Raw genomic sequence first — 21296 nt, 5'->3', positions numbered from 1 at the left:
CGCCCCTCCGAGTCCGTGAAAGAGACACGTGAGGCAGTGTTCGGGTGGTTACTACAACAAGGCTTTATTCTTGTATCAGCAGAAGCAGAAGACCCCAAGCCCGGGAAAGGCACTGCTATATGTACCCTAGAGTGGCGTGTTCACTTCTGATTGGCTGTTCACTCATCACCCCCTATTACGCCCCGGGATGGGCAGTGACTTTGGCGCGCTTTTGCCTTTTGCACCTGCTCAGTTAGTTGTTTACTTGTGGGAGCACAGGATGCCTGCGCCATCTTGTAATGGCGAATGCTGTCACTCTCACCGCGGCTCCTATTATACCTTTCCTATTTTTTTCTGCTCTCCACTCGTCCTTAAGCTTGTTGTTGGACCAGGTGTGTCTTGCTCAGCCCCTTGTAGTCCCTGGAATTGATGAGGGGGTATCCATCCCATGTGCAGTCACCAAAGGTAGATGCTGATGTAGATGTCAGGAAGTGCATGCTGACAAGAGCCTGATATAGCTGTCTCCTTAGAGGTCTGCCAGAGTCTGACATATTCAGAGGCAGATACTCACAGCTAACCATTGATCTGATCAAGGGGTTCCCAATGGTGGAGTTAGAGAGAAGACTGAAGGAGCTGAAAGTGTTTGTGGCCCCATGAGGAGAGCAACAATACCAACCAACCAGAGATCCCAGGGTCTAAACCACCAGCCTGGGAGCATATAGGGAGGGACCCATGACTCCATCAGTATATTTAGGGGAGAATGGCCTTGTTGGGCATAGATGGGAGAGGAGATCCTTGGTCCCATAAAGGCTGAACTCCGAGTAGGAGGGAATTCAAGGGTGGGGAGGTGAGAGTGAAGGGGTAGGTGAGGGCACATCCTCATAGAAGCAGGAGGAGGAGGGATAGGATGGAGGGTTCCTGGGTGGTGGGGGGAATGGGGTAAGGGGATAAAATCTGAAATGTAAATATAATATCCAATAAAAATGCATACTAAAAAAGAGTATATTCTGACATTCTGTAAGCTTCTACCAGTGTGTAACTTTCAACAATGCATTGCTCATCTCCTTTCACTTTCTTATATTTAAATTTTGTGACCCCATTAAAAATATTGTAAACATGAACCTATTAAATAATTTTGGTTTTACAACTGTGGAAAAAAAAGATGTTTCCCACACAACCTGGCATATTCTTTTATACAAATACATTTAAGCATCACTGTCTTATGACAGTGGCTTTAGTAAGTTAGACATATTCTATACTTAGCAGATAAAAAGAATCAAAAGCAACTGCAGAAAAACTTTGATGCATTTAAAGTATGTAGTAGTTAACATTAACCCAAGAATATGGTAGCCCTCATATGTCTAAAAGGTTCTCAACTGATTAAAGTAGTCACCATCTCTTATAAAACCATTTATCCTCATTGATAACATTATCAGGTAACTCAGCTCAGCTCTTATCTTACTGGGATTGGCTGATTGGATTGTAGAGTGGCAGAGTTTATTGCACTTCAACAGATGAGGTCAATACTGCAATGCAACCTGCACCTGGGTTCCACATTCACTCGATAACACTGCTTAAGTTTTACCAATTGTACAAATAAAACCACTTTAAAAATGAGCTAAAAGAAGAAATTCTGTTGTGTGTCTCTGAAATATATAAAACTAATGAGAAATGAAAATGTTGTATCTTGTAGGTTTTGTGTTAGTTATTTGCCATTTGTGAAACTTCCATATGTATTGAGATGAGCAGAACTATTACAAATATGAAGTGGTAGTCCATCATCCCAAATTGTATTAGTCCACTGGGGCATCAGAATTGATCTCTGTAACACAATAATTAAAGTTCAATAAGTCAATCCAAATCCATTCAATTTTAAGTTCTGATTTTAGTTTTCCCTAATAGCTCATATCCTCTGAATGCTTCTCAGTTGTTAAATGCAAACTATCAAAAATAGAAAAGACATTCTGATATATACATTTTGAGATCTACCTGAAAAGAAAACATAGAAATAGAAATATATCCATCCATCCATCCATCCATCCAAGTTCTGGTTCACTGACTGGAGAATAATTATGACTTATATTGTATCAATAATCAAAGTGCTAAATACTAGAAAAGCATAATAAAAAAATGTTGCTCTTCACCAGTGCAGAAACATTGAAAAACGAAAACCAATCAAACACTATCTACCATAGTGTCATTAATGAATACTATAGCAATTTAATAAAAATAATATTTCCCTGAGAAATAGCATTAAAATAAAGTTAATATTATGAGAAAAATGACCAAAACCCTTAGCACAGCTTCATACCAAAAACATATATGAATTACTTTACTATGGAAATTTGGAGAATGAACATGTAGTTTTTAGCACCATCCCCTTACACATAGTTTAGAACAAAGTGTTCAATAAATACATATTAAAGATATTAATGCTTAAAATGGCTATCATGATAAATGCATAGAAGTGATAAAAAGTAGATAACAGTCTGAATAAAATACAGATAATTTATTTTAAAAACTCAACCTAGACACAAATGATAGATAACGATTGAAATTACCTGAGAAAATTATCTGTATATAAGCCACGTTTAAATAAACATCAGTGTTAGCAACAAGGGCATATTTGCACAGGCAGCATAACAAACTATAAAATTTTAGACGTTAAAATGTAATAGTTACAGAGAACAACTGACCTGGTGTGGCCTCGTGTTTTAGAAACAGGAAACCTATACTGGAAAAACAAATATCCCAAACTCCTTGACCTGTTATTAAGCCTGAGATGCATTTTTTGATTGATCATTGGTGAGGGAGGGCTCAGCTCATGATGTTCAGTTCTACTTCTGACCTGGTGGTCCTGGAATTTAGAAGAGAACAGTCTGAGCGAGCCATGGGGAGCAGTCTAGTAAACAGACCCCACTCATGACTGCTGCATCAGTTTTTGTATCCCAGTTTCTGCCCTAACTTCCTCTGATGGTGTCGTGATGGACTGTGCTTTGGAAATGTAAATTAAATAAATCATTCATCACTAAGTTGCTTTTGGTCATGATGATTTATCACAGCAATGGAATACTTAACTAATACAGGTGCCCAAATCCCAACTGATACATTTACAACACTATTCTTGCACCCAAGGCTTAGGAAATATTTCAAAGAAGCAGTAGACAGATTGCAGGAAGCAGAGTGAGTTCGTATTTTCTAGCTATGGCAGGGAAAATATGAACAACTGGTCATGAAATCTCAACAACATGGCTGCCTAAGCAAGACCAGAACAATTCCCACACCAGTTGACATCCCAATGCAGTTGGGGGAAACTCCATGGGGCCTGACCCCCAGAAGAAAAGCAAGGAGTAGTTAACAACTTCTGAGAGACATAAAGTTAGTCTTCCTCTGGGATAAGACTCCTTGATTGGTTGTTCAATACCAAGTGGTCATCTCTAGAAAACTATTAAATCAGACAATATTGAATGAATGCAGAAGGTTATATTTATATGCTTATTCATTTCTAAGTATATGTAACAACAATTGTCAAGGAAGAGGAGGTCACGAATGGGAGCAGAGAATATGGGATAGGAGGGAGATGGAATATGAGAAATAATATATTTTAATTATATATAATTACATTTTGATTTATATATTTAAGTACAACTTAAGTAAATATAATTTATATATAATCAGCATATATATAAAACAATGATATATATATCAATAATTAATGCTTTTAACTAAATTGGCATTCTGTAATAATGGTTGGGAGCTAACGTCACTATCCTTTCTATTGATATTTTATATAACATTGTTTTTCTGTATTTGTCATAATCATTCAGATCTATGATTAACAACCACAAAATTTATAATATGTTAGTTCTCTGTGAAAACTTTCCTCATAAGATTAACTGAAATCTCTAAGGCCTGCGTGTTTGTCTTCATGAAAGTCAGTAGGCCATATACTCGGTGCCCTCAGGGGCCAGAAGAAGATCGAAGTCACTGGAATTAAAGATACAAATACTTGTGAGCTGTGATGTGTGTACTGGAAATTAAACCTGGATCTTATAGAAGAGCAAGTGACTTTAATCCCTGAGCCTTCCTTTAAGTCTTTATTTCATTTTTAATCATGTATATATGTATATGTCTGTGTGTGTTAGCACAGATGAGTGCAGTGCCCCAAACAGCCAGAATTCTCAGACCTGAAGTTACAGATTATCGTAAGCCACCCAACATGGCAGCTAGAAACCAAACTGGGGTTCTCTGCAGTGTACTGTACTTTTAGCTGCTGGACCATCTCTTTATCTTCTGCAATCTTCAGGAAGTGTGTGTTTCTTAAAGGCAACTGTAGAATTAAATATCAAAAAATGTGTTTTTGTAAGGAACATCTATTAATGACTGGATCACTATGACACAAAGTGAAGTGTCTTCTGATATTCTAAAGTTGGAGATGAATTAAGTCTCTTGAAAGAGAATTTCACCCAATCAACATTGATTTCCACCTAGTTACTTATAGTTCTTCTAGGAGACACAACCTTCATATTTCTTCTAGGAGACATAATCTCTTTCATAGACAACTCCCTACTCCTCTGGTTCTGACAGTTCTCTGTTCAGCTTCCACAAACATCCTTGAGCCTTAGGTGCAGGAGAATTGTAATTTCTAAAACAACACATGCAGGACTCCTCTTAGTTTTCAAGTCATTTATCCCCTCTTCAAAGGAGAATATTTTCCTCTGGTCTGGGCATTGTACATTTAAAAAAACAAACAATAAAAAGCAGGTGTCTTTCCCTGCCTATTGTAGAATATATATTACAGATTCTCCTCTTCTCTGAACTGATCTTTCCTGCATTTTGTTTTTAAACTGGCTACTACTAACAGATATGCCACTGAGATCACTTTTTTACCTCAATCACATTTAGAAGGAAAGCACGTTCATGTGCACAGAGGATCATGAAGAAATTTCGTATATGTAATGTAGAAATGTTGATTGGAATCTCATCTTAGAATCGCTCAACTCAGCACACAATCAAACAGCAAAAGCAGGACGTAAGACAGCCCTGAGAAAGAGCAGAGGTCTAGGTTGCAAGGGAAAATCTTATCTGAGACAGAGTGGGAAATGGAAGCTCTTTCTTCTGGTGATTTCTGCTGATGTGTGGTCACAGTCGTGTATCCTTCACCTGCTATTGTCACTGGTGAAGGATGGGAAAGGGATGCAGAACTTGAGGATCAAAGCTTTGTTGTAACAAGAAAGAAGCATAAATACACAAGTGGCTGAACATTTGTTTTAAAGAAACTTTACAGCCTGGCAGTGGTGGTGCATGCCTTTAATCCCAGCACTTGGGAGGCAGAGGCAGGCGGATTTCTGAGTTCCAGGCCAACCTGGTCTACAGAGTGAGTTCCAGAGCAGCCAGGGCTACACAGAGAAATTCTGTCTCGGAAAACAAACAAAAAAAAAAAAAAAAAAAAAAAAGAAAAAAGAAAGAAAGAAAGAAAGAAAGAAAGAAAGAAAGAAAGAAAGAAAGAAAGAAAGAAAGACAGAAAGAAAGACAGAAAGAAAGAAAGAAGGAAGGAAACTTTACTTTCAAGTCATGCCCATACTATAGTTTGGAAAGAACCTTATGTTGAAATTTAGCCCACAGCATACCACCCTTGGATGCTGGTACACCTGTTATGAAGTAAGGCTTCCTGGAAAGAGAGAATGTCTTCCATGTGGGACTTGAGAAAGTTTTTGGACTCCAGGCTAATTTTTTGTTTTCCCCTTCATGCCATAGTCCTCTTCCACCTTGCAATCACACCATCATCTACTGTGCTATCACTGGCTCAAAACAACAGATCCAAAATCTGTAGACTGAAATTGCTGAAACTATGAACCAACACACATCTTTCCAGATTTCCAGTATTTTGTTATAATGATACAAAGTCAACTCACACAATAGATATTATTTTTTCTCAAAAATAATTGTAATATATTCATAGAAATTTCAGAGAAAAAACACAGACTTTAATTCCTTTATAAAACTAAATTACTGTTGCATGGGATACAGAATAAAGCAACTAGTCTCCTGACTTCGAGATAATGTTCATCAAGATGGTTAAATACTGGGATACATTTAAATCAGAAAAGATACTATATTATAGACTAGGTAATTGACAACTCTCAGCAGATTATTTTCAGTTAATGTAAATCGTACGGGCGACTGAGTTAATTTTTTAAAGTAATTTAAAATTTATAAATACATTTTATTTCATTTACATAAAGTGAGTCATAGTTTTGATAATATTATTATGATCATATACATATACTATACATATTATTTCATAATAATCCTGTGCCTTAACATGCCCATGTCCTAGACTAAATTATTCACAACTAATAATAAATATGTATGCATAAAACCTTAAAATAATTTATGTGAATTATTTAAAGTAAACCAATATCTTAAGCCCCAAGCATCTCTTAGTTAGACATAATAACTTTTCAGACTTTTTCACTCTCTAACACTGATAAAGGCGTGGCTAGCAAATGAATCAGTATCAGTACTAGCTTATATAAAAATATGGAGAATTACAATTATCTCCCATTATAGTAGACATGAGGCAGGTGATTACTTTCTGTCACAAACCAAGTAATTACCCCAATCAGACATTTCTTCTGAACTTTTTCATAAGGCACTTATCTTCAGGAAGTATAACATTCATCTTTGGATCTCTAGGACTTCTAATGTATTGGCTGGTACAAGCTACTGCAGGTGCTCAATATCTTTATAAAGTAGATACTGGCACTTGATTCAGAACCATGGAGGAATAAGATGTAACTGCTACTATCTCCACAAAAACATCTTTAAATCCTCCTCCTTCCTATCCAAGACATTTCATTGAAAAGATGATAAAGACTCTCAACCACATTATAGAGAACAGTTAAAGAAGACACTTTTAGAATACGATGATCAGTAAAGAGTAGGGTAGTTCTCAATGATAGTGTCCAGACAGAGACAAGGTGAAGACAAGAGTACCAGGAAATACAAATAATAAAAGAAAAATGAGGACAGAGGAAAGCTAAGGTTAGGAAGGAGGGGCAGTTACAAAACACTGACAGCAGATATTGATGATGGATTCAAAGCTTGAAATAGCAAGCTTCAGACAAAGCCAGAGGAAGAAGGCATAGGGTATTCATGATTGGGAAACTACAGAAACATTCTGGAAAACTAAGGTTCAAATACATGTCACATAGAACAATGTAAATATTTACATAGACAGAGGAGTTGTAAATAAGTCACAGTGAAGTATGTGAAGTTTGCTGTTATAAAAATTCAGGAAAAGTTAGTATTTGGTGGCTACCTTGAAAAAAATTAAGAAGTCTATTCGGTTTTGAAAGTACTTGCTTTTGCATATAATATCAATGAGTGCTTCTGTATTATTTTCAAAATTAAAATAAACTATCCAAAAGATTGAAGAATCAAATCATTTCAAAATCGCCTCTATTATTTTAAAAGAACACAAATCATTGATTCGCTATATGAAACTTTGTCTATTATCCTATGATATTTTCCACATTCATAGATATAATATATAATTTTTATATATTATAATATATATATAAGTTTTGCTATTGCATTGTTTTATCTTGTAAATTTGGGGAAATAGAAGCAAATGAACATTTCATAAAGATATTTGGAGACAGTTCTATTTGACATATGGTATAAAGCCCACATTGATCAGAGTGAAAGTAAAGAAAATTAGACTCTTACAGGCCAGAGATAAACTAATTCCAGGGTACTACGCAAGAAATTGTTTTGTAAGAATATTTGATGAATTGAATTTCCTTCCCATCTATAGAAATTGGGCAGAAGCAAATAGACATTGTGACTTTCCTTGCCTCTTAATAGAAGACAATTTTTAAATATAGCCTGGGGCAGAAAACAGCAGATGCTGTCATGTTATAATAAGGCTAGAGTTATTAGTTATTTGTTTCCTATAAATAAGGTCAAAGTTATGTTAATAGAAGCAATATGACTTTCTCACAAAGACCAGATGGGGACCTTGGAAATTTGTGAATCATCACAGTGGCAGCTGTGGCGCATACTCGTGTGCACGCTCTTTGAGCTACTTCCAGGCTGAACTGAAGAATTTTGCCACACTGTGATCTATTTCCTCTCTCTAAAGGGGATGGGGGGGTCATCATTAAATTCACTCTACATTACCAGAAGGTAAAGGAGTCCCAACATTCTTCTTTTTTTCTTCAGAATGGAAGAAAGGCTGGCAGCTTACAAAAGATGCCTTCAACTGTAAAACTGAGAAGGCAGGGATAATAGGAAACAAGGGGTTGCGGAATCTTGAATGTGTATGTGTGGATGGTAGCAAAAGGGGAAGAAGTGAAAGACAATGAAGGAAAGGCACAGGAAGGAGAGAGGCTGAAGAGTTCAGTGTCCCTATTTGACAGCTACCCATTGTGCATCTGAAAGCTGCTTGAAGCCATGGATCCTGCTGGAAGCTAGCTACAGATCCTCAACGTTCATTCATGCAACTCTGAACAGGAAGTATATTAGTTTTATTTTTGTTGATGGGATAAATACCATTAACAAAACCAAATTATCAGTGGGGAGGAAAGTGGTTTTTCATTTTATATGATATAGCCCATTCTCATCAAAGGAAGGCAGAACAGAAGTTCCAGGAAGGAACCTGGAAGGAGGAACTGAAGAGATCATGAAGGAATGTTGCTTACTACCTTTTTGTAAAACATTGGCCATCACTCCAGGAGCAGCACCAACTACAATGGACAGGACCTACCACAGTAATCACTAGTCAAGAAAGACAAGTCAACAGGCCAATCTGATAGAGGCAATTTCGCTGATGAGGCTCTCTTCTCAAGTGACTCTAGTTTTTGTGGCAAGTTGACAAACACTAATCTGCACAGGTAGCATTGGGTCAACTACCTGAAACAGAGTCAATTTGTAGGAATTATTATCGAAAGAGGAGCTTGTAGTAGAGTCTATGTTAGAGAAGACTACTTGTACAAAGCCACAAGCCACCAGCAGACTTCGACTGCATTCTAAATGTGGTTAACTGTCAGCACAATGGGATCTACTCACAAATGGTGTCAAGTAGCTAAAGATAGCCATGTAAAAACGGACAACAGTGGCCATGCTAAAGTAGATGAGGAGCTGCTCACAAGGCTTCAAACTTAGCAAAGGACTATGGGCAACTAAGGACTGCTGTAAGGAAAATCTTCTTCTCCATGGAAGAGCACACCAATTGGTTATCTAATGGATAGTTCTGAAACATTCTTGCAAGCATTATTTTACACAGACTGAGCATGTTGAATTTAGGAATATATATGGATGGATATACACATATATACATATATGTATGTAACAATGATTAATGAAAAAGAAAGTAAGGAAGGGTATATGAAAGGAGGCAGAGGGAGGAAAGAGAACGGGGAATGCTCTACTTATAATATTGAATAATGTCTAGAGGCAATAAAGAGTTTAGGGTAAGGCGTTGAAAAGAATTCCACAGGAATATTTCTTTTGAAAAACTAAGATCACCATTGTCAGATACTTAAAATGTACAATACAGAGTGCCAACAAGATTCCTTTTCTAGTCAAAGCCCTCAGAATCTCATAAGGGCGGGTTTTTAAGCAGGATGGCCATCTACATAGAGATGAAGGACAGCATGACAAAATCTGAAATAGCAAAGATGCCTCAGAGTTAGAAAGAAGAACTGTGAACACCAATCCAGAAGTGGGAGGAGAAGAAAAGGGAAGCTCTCAGAGGGACACAGAAAATTTCAACCACTGTTTATATATTGTACACATGCATTATTAATATTCTAGGAAGAATTATTCCCTGAGCCAGGTGCTTCAGAGCAAAAGCCTTGGGTGGCATATTTTAATAATTTGTAGACTTTATAACATCCAATTAATAACAAAAAACTACGGCATAACAGTATGAGCTGGCAAGACATGAAAGAAATAGAAAAAAAAAGACTCACTGATTTTAAAAGCTGAGCAACCAGTTTTATAAAACTTCACTCAGACTGGCAGGATGGAAGTGCATATCAGAGAGGATATAAAGTTTTATTAAAAAGTATTAGTAAATTATAAGATGTATTAAATAGTATAAAATAGCTAGATCAAGTATGGAACATTTATTATGAATATATACAATTAGATTTAAACACAGCATGGAATGCTTATATCAATATGCATAAAAGCATAATTTAAAAACTTAATATTAAGGTTTCTCTGAATAGATAAATTAATCAGGAGATGCTGCAGACTTTATGAAGTGTGTTGCCAAGGCTGTAGACTCAATGTAGACACTATTTGGCCTGAAAAAAAGTAGAAGAAGCCAGCAGGCAAGGTTTTCATTAAAAAGATTAAAAATATATAAACTTGAGTTTTATTTCTAGATTTTTCTATTGTTGCAGAAACTGAGGATGAACAGAAATGCTGACAGAAAAATATCAAAATACAGATTAACATAAGAAACAAGACAGAGTCACACTGAGTTCAAACTAGTACTGTGTCCAATATTGTAAAAGAACTTTTGCTGTGTCACTGAGGTCATGACCTTCATTGTTGCCAGACACACTCACTTCTGCAAGGTGCTGTATGCCTTGCCTCGTGGGAAAATCCAGGTCTACAAGCAGGACAAGAGCAGAGAACAACATCGCGGAAAGCAATAGGAAGAACCCCCCCACCCCCAGCTTGGGCCACACTGCTCGAAGCAGGAAGTAAATGCTGCATAATTAGAACAAAGACAAAGTGGCCTGAAGACTGGGACTTTCTGCTCTGGAAGAAGTCTCTCTTCCTTATCTTCTCTGTCTCCTTTCTCACTACAAAACATTCACCCGGCATTTTTTTTAACTCCCTTCTCTATATTTTATCTACTTTCTTCCTTTATTTTCTTCCTGTGCCCTAATTTCTTCATGGTCCTTCTTCGAATACCTTGTTGATAAAATTATCAGTCAAAAAGAAAAAAACCCAGGAAAAGATGAACATTTTCTCTACACAGTGAGAAGTGAGAGTCCCCTATGGAAATAATGGGACATACAAAAAAAGTAACCTTTTAAACAGCTATTCCAAAATTTACCAATGAACCATTTAAAAACTGACATTTGAAAACTCGGTTTCCGAACAAATTATTTTCATCAATAAAATTTATGAAATACTTAGTCCAGTTAATCCATAAGTCTGGTAATTATTTTTCTCTTTTAATACCCCCAAAGAAACCTGCAGCATGATATCCTTGGAAATTATCAAAACTGTGGTCAGCATGTATTGCATGAGAGAAGAATCTATTTTCAATAAAAACAAAAAGAAAAGAGGGAAGAAAGAAAAAGGAAAGAAAAAGAAAGATCAACAAAAATCTCTTACAAATGTTATTTCAGTTGAATATTCTGAATGTTTCAAACTTTTTGTGTTTCTCTCTCTCTCTCTCTTTCTCTCTCTGTGTGTGTGCATGTGTGTGTGTGTGTCTGTGTGTGTGTGTGTGTATGTGTATGTGTCTGTGTGTGTCTGTGTGGTTTATACATATACAGGTCTGTGCTAGAACATGTATCAAGCACAAGTCAATATTGAATGTCTTCCTTCACTGTCCTCTTCCTTATATTTTGACCCAAGGTCTCTGACTGAACCTGTGTCTTACCAATTTGGCTACATTGATAGTTTAGCAAGCTCTATGGATTCTTCTATTTCACCCCAGAGGGATTATAGGTATATGCTATCTTGTGACTTTTATTTGGGAACTGAGGTATCAAACCCAAGTCTTCATTCTTTAAGGTAAAGTACTTTATAAACTAAGTCATCTCCTCAGCCATATCTTCAACTTTAAACCTCTTTATATTTCATCTTACAATTAATGGACTACTTTTACATTTTCCTTTAATATTTTATTTTTCTATATTTTTAGAAAGTATTTCCTAAATTCATTTTTAACTAAATGTAGAAATAGAGAATGTCCTACAGCTTGTGTAATTGTATTTGGCAGTTGGGATTCACAATTTCTCTCTCTTTCTATATATATATATATATATATATATATATATGTGTGTGTGTGTGTGTGTGTGTGTGTGTGTGTGTGTGTGTGTATTTCTGGTCTTGATTATAATGACATCTGTAGATAAGAGAAAAAATCTTTGTCTTAAACCTTTACTCTTATTTTCAAAATTGTGTCATTCAGGAATTATTGGTAAGATGATGGACCAGAAGCTGAATGAGGACATTGGCCTAATGACATAATAAAAAAAATAATAAAGTCTGAATAAAAATACACGATGTAATCCAAAGGCAGAGGGACTAAAGAGTTTTGGGAATTAAAAAAATAATGTGTAAGGAGACATTAAATAGTATGGAGAAACAGAAATAGGATACAGCGAAAGAAATGAGCTACTTCCTGACATGGGGACGGGAGGCAGAAGCCTCACACAAAAGGAAGCCATAAGAAAGGGAGGATGTTCTACTTTCACAAACCTCAAATCCAGTTGCTGGTCTTGCTTAGACAGTGACTTCTTTAGCAAAAACGTTCAACAAAGGGGAGAGGATCCCTGGGATAGTGTCCAGTGTCATACTTAGAATGACTTATTGTTTAGAGCTAAGCTACTCTGGGGTCCTGAAAATAGGAATACTCATAGAACATGGAGTCTGAATCCAAACTATTGGCACCCAGGTTGAGAGGAATCCCAGGGAGGAAATTGTTGAGAGCTGGTAGTGTCAGTGTTTTCAATCTGAGAAGTGCTTGTAGCAGGTAACTTAGCTCAGACGGTAAAGGGCAAGGCAGTCACATCCACCCTGTGTATCTGGGAGCAGATATTTTCAACCAAGAACATCTGGATAGTTCAAGGTCCAAGGTCAACAAATAGATCGACTTCTGGAGACACCTATCTGATGTAAACTTCACTGTTACAGAGTATAAGATTTCTGAAGCTGCAAGGAAACGCTCTACGTGCACAGCTGCATCCCTCCAGCAACTTAAGGCAAATTAGTTGAAAGTAGTTTGAAAGTGCTTCAGTTCTTTCTCCCATATCGAACACACAGCAGAGGGAACCCACTACCACCCTAACATTGTGGACATTAACATTCACACACACAAGGAATACAAAGTGAGGAATTTAGAAGTTGGTAGAGCCTGTCCAAGCTGAAAAAAAAAAAAAAAAAAAAAAAAACAAAAAAACAAAAACACACACACACACACACACACAGAGCTAAGTGTGTCCAGCAGTGACTTCTAGAACACAAAGGAGGGAAGTTGCTAAGTGGAAGACATGAGACACTTATTCAGTATGGCCTCAATACCAGCATAAATCATAAAAAAGTCAAGAACCCGTAATTCAGATCACCCCACAATGTCCCTGCAAATTTTTTTTTTGGCAGTTTTTGCTAAGAAGCTTAGGTTTTACTCACTTTTGATTCTTTGAGAAGACCACTAGCCTTCTCAGGTACTTCTTTGGCTTCTCTTTTTCTTTTTCTTCTTATTAATTATCATTTACATTTTGAACATTGTTCCCCTTCCCAGTCTCCCCTCCACAAACCACCCACCTCATTCCCTCTCTGCTTTGCCTCCAAAAGGGTGCGCCCTCACCCACCCACCCACTCCTGCCTCATCCCTCTAGCATCCCCCTTTGCTGGATCAACAAGCCTCCACAGGACCAAGAACCTCCCTTCCCATTGATGCCAATAAGGCAGGCCTCTTCTATCTATGTAGAAGGAGCCATGGACCTGCTCATATATATTCTTTGGTTGGTGGTTTAGCCCTTGGTTGTTCTGAGGGCTTCAGTTAGTTGATATTATTGTTCTTCCTACGGGCTTGCAATCCCCTTCAGCTTTCAGTCCTTCCCTTAATTCTTCCATTGAGGTCCCCGTGCTCAGTCCAATGGTTGGCTGTATCTGCACTGTCTTTGTCAGGTGCTGGCAGACACTCTCAGAGAACAGCTATACCAGGCTCCTGTCTGCAAGCACTTCTTGGCATCAGAAATAGAGTTAGGATTTGGTGTCTGCAGATGGGATGAATTCCAAGCTGGCGTGGTCTCTGGATGGCCATTTCAGTCTCTGCTCCACTTTTTGTCCCTGCATTTTCTTTAGACAGGAACAATTCTGGGTTAAAGATTTTAAGATATGTGGGTAGCCCCATTCCTCAATTGGGGGCCATGTTTATCTACTGGAGGTGGTCTCTTCAGATTCCATCTCCCTGCTGTTGAGTATTTTGGCTAATGTCATCCCCATTGAATCCCGGGAGCCTCTTTCATCTCTGGCATGTGGGACTTTCTAGTGGATTCCTCTCATCCTCTACCACTCACTGCCACACATTACTATTAATTCTCCTTTCCCTATGGACTTCTCTCCTGTCTCTTCCCATATCTGATCTGTCTCCCCTTTCTCCCTTCCCTCTCTCGTAATTATTTTCCCCCTTCTAAGTAGGACTGAATCATCCACACTTTGGCCTTCCTTCTTGTTAATCTTCATACGGTCTGTGAGTTGTATCATGGGTGTCTTTTCTTTTTCAACTGCATGGAGAAAGGAAAGGTAGAGATGGCCAGAGATAGATTACTCCTCCCTTTCTGATGAGGTGGGCTTTGGTAAAACACAAGCTGTTTTGAGTCTGGTAAAACATTTTCCATTCAGTAGAGGTATTTTGCCAAGAAGAACAGTGCTCTTCTACACAGACTGAGTCTACAGCTGTGGCTTTTGTGACCAGTCAGCCGTGATCCAAATTTATTTGCATTGCTAGTTTGAAAGACAGCAGTTTTCCTTGTGAATTCAATTCAGTGATAAATCTGATAAATCTATACAAGAGTATTGATTTTCAGTTTGTTCATGATCCTTCTTTTTTAATAATAAGAGTGATGAATTCTAAGCTTGATTTGACAGGAAAGGGATTTTACTGTGCTACTTACAGAGAAATCACCCATTCTGGTTCATCTATAAAAATTTATAATTGCTTTTTATCATTACAAGGCTGATTGTTGTAGGATTAATATTTTTCGTTACCTATCTTGGTAACCCTTCTTGAGCTATAATGAAAGCTTACAGTTTCAATTGTCCTGTTCTGCTGATAAATAGTGCTGGTTCTGTTCACCTTCACTGCATACTTCCCAACTCATAAATTGGGCTGTGGTTTGCAAAGAACTATTTATGTCTTCAGATTGTTGGATTAGAGCTACCTTTGTGCTTTGAATTCCTCCATAGTAAAGCGAAACAAAACTTAGTACATAAATAAACTGCAATCTACCTCTAAGCATATTCTTCCAACAATTACCCGCATCTCAGTGGATCATAAGAGCCAAGCTTCGGTAATCTCACACTGCCAACCCATCGGACCATGTCTCTGTATGAGGCAAAGCCTCATCATAGCTTTCACCAGTGAGACAGACGCTGAGCCCTAAGCACTCAAGCTGTTCCCCTACATCACTGCTTTTGCTGTGAGCACACAGCCTGCTGACATGTGTGGGTGGAAGGCTTCGAACCCCTCCTAGTTCAGAGTGCTATTAGATTCACAACTCATTCTTTGCTAGAACAAACTGTTAAATTTAGAGTCTCTTAAAACAAAGCACACTTGGCATTCTTAGACATAAAGACACTTGGATCACCAGAAACAGCTAAGAGATTATCATCCTATGATTGGCAAATCTGCTTTGTATTTTTTTCTGTGAAAGGGAGCATTCAATGCAGCTCCCTGCATTCAATCACCTTCTTCTCTGGAAATTTGTAAAATCATATTAGAAATGTAAAAGGAGGCCTGAAAATAATTTTACTTAATTTAACAGAAACATCAATGGGAACCAAAGTGAAACAAAATGTAGTATACCGTAGTTAAATAAATCATTTTCAAATAATGAATAGAAGAAGATTGAAAAGCAAATGTTTCTATAATAAACTCAACTTTGGAGACCAATGATGCTGAAAGGTCCTACCCTCATTTAATCACAGCAAATCATGACAGTCTAACTAAGTCATTTTTGATGGCCATTGTCATTTTAAGTTACACCGTACAGTGAATTTGGCGATATCAACACAGAGTAAGTCTATGCACTTTTCATATCGGGCCCACCTGGACCACATCAGAACAGGTTCGCATCAGCACATAAGCCACCATTTTGCCTAGTTTCTAAACAAAAATGACACGAAAGAATTCTGCAAAACAGAATGAGCTATTATTCTTCAATAGGTTTTCCTTGGTGAAAGAAAAAAAAATGTCTTTGTGGAGAAAATGACATAAAGAAAAAATAGAAGCTAAAACTTTGAGGGAAGTGAGGACTAATGAAATGTGACCTTTAATAGACTTTGGTGTGCCTACTATACTGAACTTCATTTGCCCAGGAAATGCAGAAGAGGCAGTTCTTCCAGTAATGTGCTTAAGGGTTATTAGCAATAATAATGGGTTGTTCAATGATAAACTTGCAGATTAAGCAACCTCTGCCAGAGAGGTTAGTAATATTTCAAAACTATTGCTCAAAGGAGACTGGAGTAGGTATTTTATTTTTATATCACAAAAAAAAAATACTGAAGTATATGGCAGAAGGCTTGTTTCTATCACTTTTTTCTTCAATTTGATATGTAGTGAGAACACTACCTGGTACTGAAAATTTTATAACACCTCACTCATTCAGTCAGGCAGTGCTGTAGAATGATGCTCAAATTGTCTCCCTCTGCACTGTAATAGAGCTCAATAAGAGAAAGAAGCAAACTATTTTTTATATCCAGAGCATTTTTAAGACAATAATAATATATTTATGTTTATAAGTTTCTCAGTTGTGATTGCATTTTAATCATTTTGCAATAAAACAGATGATGAATGACAGCTAGATGATCATCGGGCTTGATATATTTAAATTTTCATGTAGCAGTCAAATGGAAAGTTGAAAACTTCTATAACATTCTATAAAGGAAGACTAGGGTGCCAGATCTTGTCATCTCAGTGGGTTTTGTAGTAGAAAGAATCATGTCCTTGCCCCTCATCCCTTTATGTTTACTTCCTAAAATACTACCCAGGGCCAGGAGTATCATTTTTGCAGTTGAGTGTAAAGATTGTGAGATGGGAAAGCCATTCTTTATCAGATGGGCCACACATTGTGATCAAAAAAAAAAAACAAAACAAAACAAAACAGAGTGTTGTCACATCAGAAGGATTAGATGAACTTGCAGCTTTGGATAGTGGAGGAATGGGACTATTAGTGGCCAGCCTCTTGAAACTCAAGAACAATGTATCTCGTTCTTGAAAACCTCTGGGAGAAAGTGCAGTCTTGTTCACATCTTCATCTGAGTTCAGATAAACCAAAATAGTACTCTTAAAAAAAATCTTGTTATTTGTATTATTTACATGCATCTAAATGTTCATGTGAGTGCATATATGTGTGGAGTTGCTTGCCAACCAAACAGAGGTGTTTAATCTACTCAATCTGTGAGTTACAGATGTTTGTGAGCTAACATAGGTGCTAGGAACCAAATCCAAGACCTCTGGAGGAACAGAAAACATTCTTAACTATCTCTTCAATGACCCAAAAAGTACTTCTGACCTTCAACAGCATCATGTGACAAAATTATGTTATTACAAGTCCCATAAGACATATTCATGCATCTGTCAGCAGTAGAGAACGGCTACATGGGCCTATGCATTTTCAATTTGTATAGCTTTTGAAGCCAAATCTGGGATCTGTTCCTCCCATAAGCATAACAGAGTAAATAATCTCAAAGCAGATAAATGATCCAAAATATGGTGGTTTTAATTTATCCATGGTTAAGGGTGCTTCCAGGGATAGGCAAAAGTCACTATGTAGATTCTTTTCACTCAATCAAAGAGAATAAACTTACTTTAAACCTGTTCAGACAAATCAGAATTTCAGATGATGATAAGCCTTTGAACTTCTCAGTTCCTGGCTTTGAAGAACATCCTGGAACTTTACATTTTCTTAGTCACCTTTATCACCATAAAGGAGAGTTATATTTATTACATCTTCTACTCCACGCATAAATCAAACCTTCATGAGGCGTGTAAAGGACGAGTCCTTAGTGGCCTGTGCTGCCTGTCACTTAGTCGAAGAGTGTAAAAGTCCATTCTGAAACCTGCCAGCAGGGGGCAGGAGAGGGGATATTTGGGATGTAAACAAATGAATAAAAAGTAAACTCACCCAGTTGTCCTGACACAACTTGAAGAAGCACATCTACTGTTCTTGAGATGAAAACTTAAACAGACCACACTGAAAATCTGTTTTGCTGAGACTGCAAACCAGCATACTGCTTTGGGAGTTTTATTTTCAAGATTTACAATTTTAATTTGAGTATGAACAGGAACAGGAACAGGGAAAAGCATTAGTGTCTAAGGAGTTTTAAATGAGATATGATTGCCTGAGTGTCTGGAGACGGGCATAGGATGGACCTATTCAGGAAAGGTGCACATGAACAGATCTTTCTTTCTGTGTACTAAAAGGGACAGAGACTGCATTCTGAAGATAGTTTTGCTGTGTCAATAACAAAAATATCAACTATAGTTTAACCTGAATTAAGTATTTCATCATTATCATTATGTAGTATAAGTAAGTGTAATTTTAGTGGAAATAGACTTTAAAATTGCCTTTGTAACTCCATCAAAGGTAAGGACATACTACAATGATGTGCTAGATTTTTTTTTTCTTGGCCCAGGTTTTGCTAAGAATTACAAATGATCCAGGTATCCTTCATTTCCATCACTTTCAATTAGAAAATTAAAATATGCTCTGAGAAACTTTATTTTGTACTTGCTTATTTCAGAGTTGCCCTGTGCTCTGGATATTCTTCAAACTGGTCTTCATTAGGCCCTTGGCACACTGGTATTCTTACTTCCCTATAATTTTACTAATGAAAAAGATGTTTTTACTTCTCAGCAGGAATCTGACCCAATTATATAAATTTTACAGTTAAATAAAGAGTGTCTAATTTTAAATGAGTTGAATTTTCAAAAAAAACATTTGTAAACTGGGTCTATTTCCCCTACTGAAATTAGGTCAGTCTGCACTCAAATTCAACTCTTCAAATTCTGGTAAACTAATAATGTGATTTAAGTGTGTTGTCTCATCAATGTGGGTCATGAGGCTTCCTGAAAGCTAACCATCTATCTATCTATCTATCTATCTATCTATCTATCTATCTATCTATCTATCTATCCTGCTCTACTATTTTTTTTCTTCCTCTACTTGTCAGCAAAGAAGTCTAAACTGCTCCTATGTGAACTACTCACTGGAGCCCCTTAACCTGGGATGACAAAATTTGAAATGATATACCTGATTTTTTTTTTTTTTTTTTTTTTTTTTTTTTTTTTTTGGTGAGTCTCTGGATTTCCAGAAACATTCACGTGCCCACCAGAATTTGATGCCTCATCTAAATCCTAGAGACCTAACAGGGAGTAAAATTGTTTCTTTCCACTTTCCTCCTAAATTCCTATATAAGGACAAGGAGAAAACACAAGGAAGATAAACCTAAGTCTAAGACTCTTAGATAAGTGTAAGACTCTCTTGAGACAGTTGACATTACATAACAGGAATGATGAAACTGTGGGATGATATAGGTTACTCTAAAGAAGCACTATGTGAGCCTAACATGTCATATGTATGTGAGGGGTACAAAGGGAAGAATCATTCTGCCAGAGACTTCCATCTGTTTTTGTTTGCTTGTTTGTTTTGTTTTTTCAGGCAAGTTCTTTTTTTTTTTTTTTTTTAAGACAGGGTTTCTCTGTGTTTCCTGTTTGTCCTGGAACTCATTCTGTAGAACAGGCTGGCCTCGAACTCAGAAATCCTCCTGCCTCTGCCTCCCAAGTGCTGGGATTAAAGGTGTGTGCCACCACTGCCTGGCCAGGCAAGTTCTTTTGCAGCATGCAGGTGGGACATTCCTAAAGTGCAAACTCCAGCAGTTCATCTGTCTCTGCTTTTTATGTGTTTACTGGGCAGTGAACTCAAGACTTCTTGCTTGCACAGCAGCCCTTTAAAACTGAACAATTTCTTCAAAACCAGCCCAGAGAATCTTTGGACAAATATTTGTGGCGAGACATCTGATCGAGCCTATGAACGATTTCATGGTAAATGTATGCATCCAAGAGATGCTGTCCAACACATTTGCATACTGCCCACTCTCCTGCAAAAATACTATGTGAGAAACTAGTCTAAGATTCAGATTCCTGGGATGGAGTTCAAGATCTGCCACTCTCTGGCTCAAACTTCCTCTGGAAATTTGATTTCCCAAAGCTTTACAGATCTATGGAACAGAGATGACATGTCTGCAAGTAAGATTACCACCAGCATTAAGTGAACAATCTAAAAGGAGCCTAGTCCAAGACACATCCTCAATACTAAGGAACTACTGAAACCTCTGCCCCTAGGCTGAGGGATTTCGCCTTATCTTTTAGATTAATTTACAAATATTATTCTTTCTGTTGAAGAGTGAGAGTAATGAGTAAAAGGGCTGCTGTTACTGTGACATGCTAGGCTTGTAAAATCATTAGAGTCTGTTATGTGTGTCAAAGCTTTTTTTGTATAAATTACACTGAGGCTGACTTTGGGTAATAATCTTGAGCCCTCGTAAATACAGAGAGGAATCCTAACACTGTTCACACTCAACCCTAGAGAATGAAGATTCAGATAACTGGCATGTTGTAATCTGATTATTATTACTTTTGATTACTTTTTATGTTTTTCATTTGTTGTTATTTTAACATTCTTTGTCTGAAAAAATAACCATAGTTTATACATCTTTACTTCTGTTGTTTACTTCTGTTTACTTCTGTTCTGTTCATTTAGTAAATAGCTGAAAAATTTGTTTTTTAAGTTGTTAGTGATATGGTATAACACTTTTGTATTTTGGTGATACTACATATTTCAAATTGTTTTACCATTCCAGTTATGGAAGAGAAATCTTGCTAACTAAAGTATCACAATGCAAGTTAGAGAACACTGATGTCTTTTGTTTAAAACCACTATTTTGACCTATTCCCATATTGTAGTAGTCAGATTACCTTTTAATTCACCACTCTCTGCTATTATACAGACCTAAGTGTTCCAAGTCATTGCATTCCTAATCTACATAAGCTTATTCATTAAGAGTAACCTATCGGTGAAACTAGAAGTTTTTCATAATTTTGGTATCCTGGGAAATTAATATGCTTTTTGATAAAAGATTTTATACTGTAATTAGAATCACTAATAGAGGGAAAAATAAGATAGCCTACAGATGGCTATATAACATTATGGATCAAAGACATAGAAAGCTATGCATTAACCATTAGTGCATTTGTTTGAATCACCAGCTCTTTAGGGAAGGTAAGAGGTAACAGGGCTTTCAATTTTTAATTGTTAGGTATACTATAA

Source organism: Arvicanthis niloticus, chromosome 15 (genome assembly GCF_011762505.2).
Source record: "Arvicanthis niloticus isolate mArvNil1 chromosome 15, mArvNil1.pat.X, whole genome shotgun sequence".
Taxonomy (NCBI): domain Eukaryota; kingdom Metazoa; phylum Chordata; class Mammalia; order Rodentia; family Muridae; genus Arvicanthis; species Arvicanthis niloticus.
The sequence above is the reverse complement of the archived record's forward strand: the minus strand, read 5'-3'. Positions refer to the sequence as shown.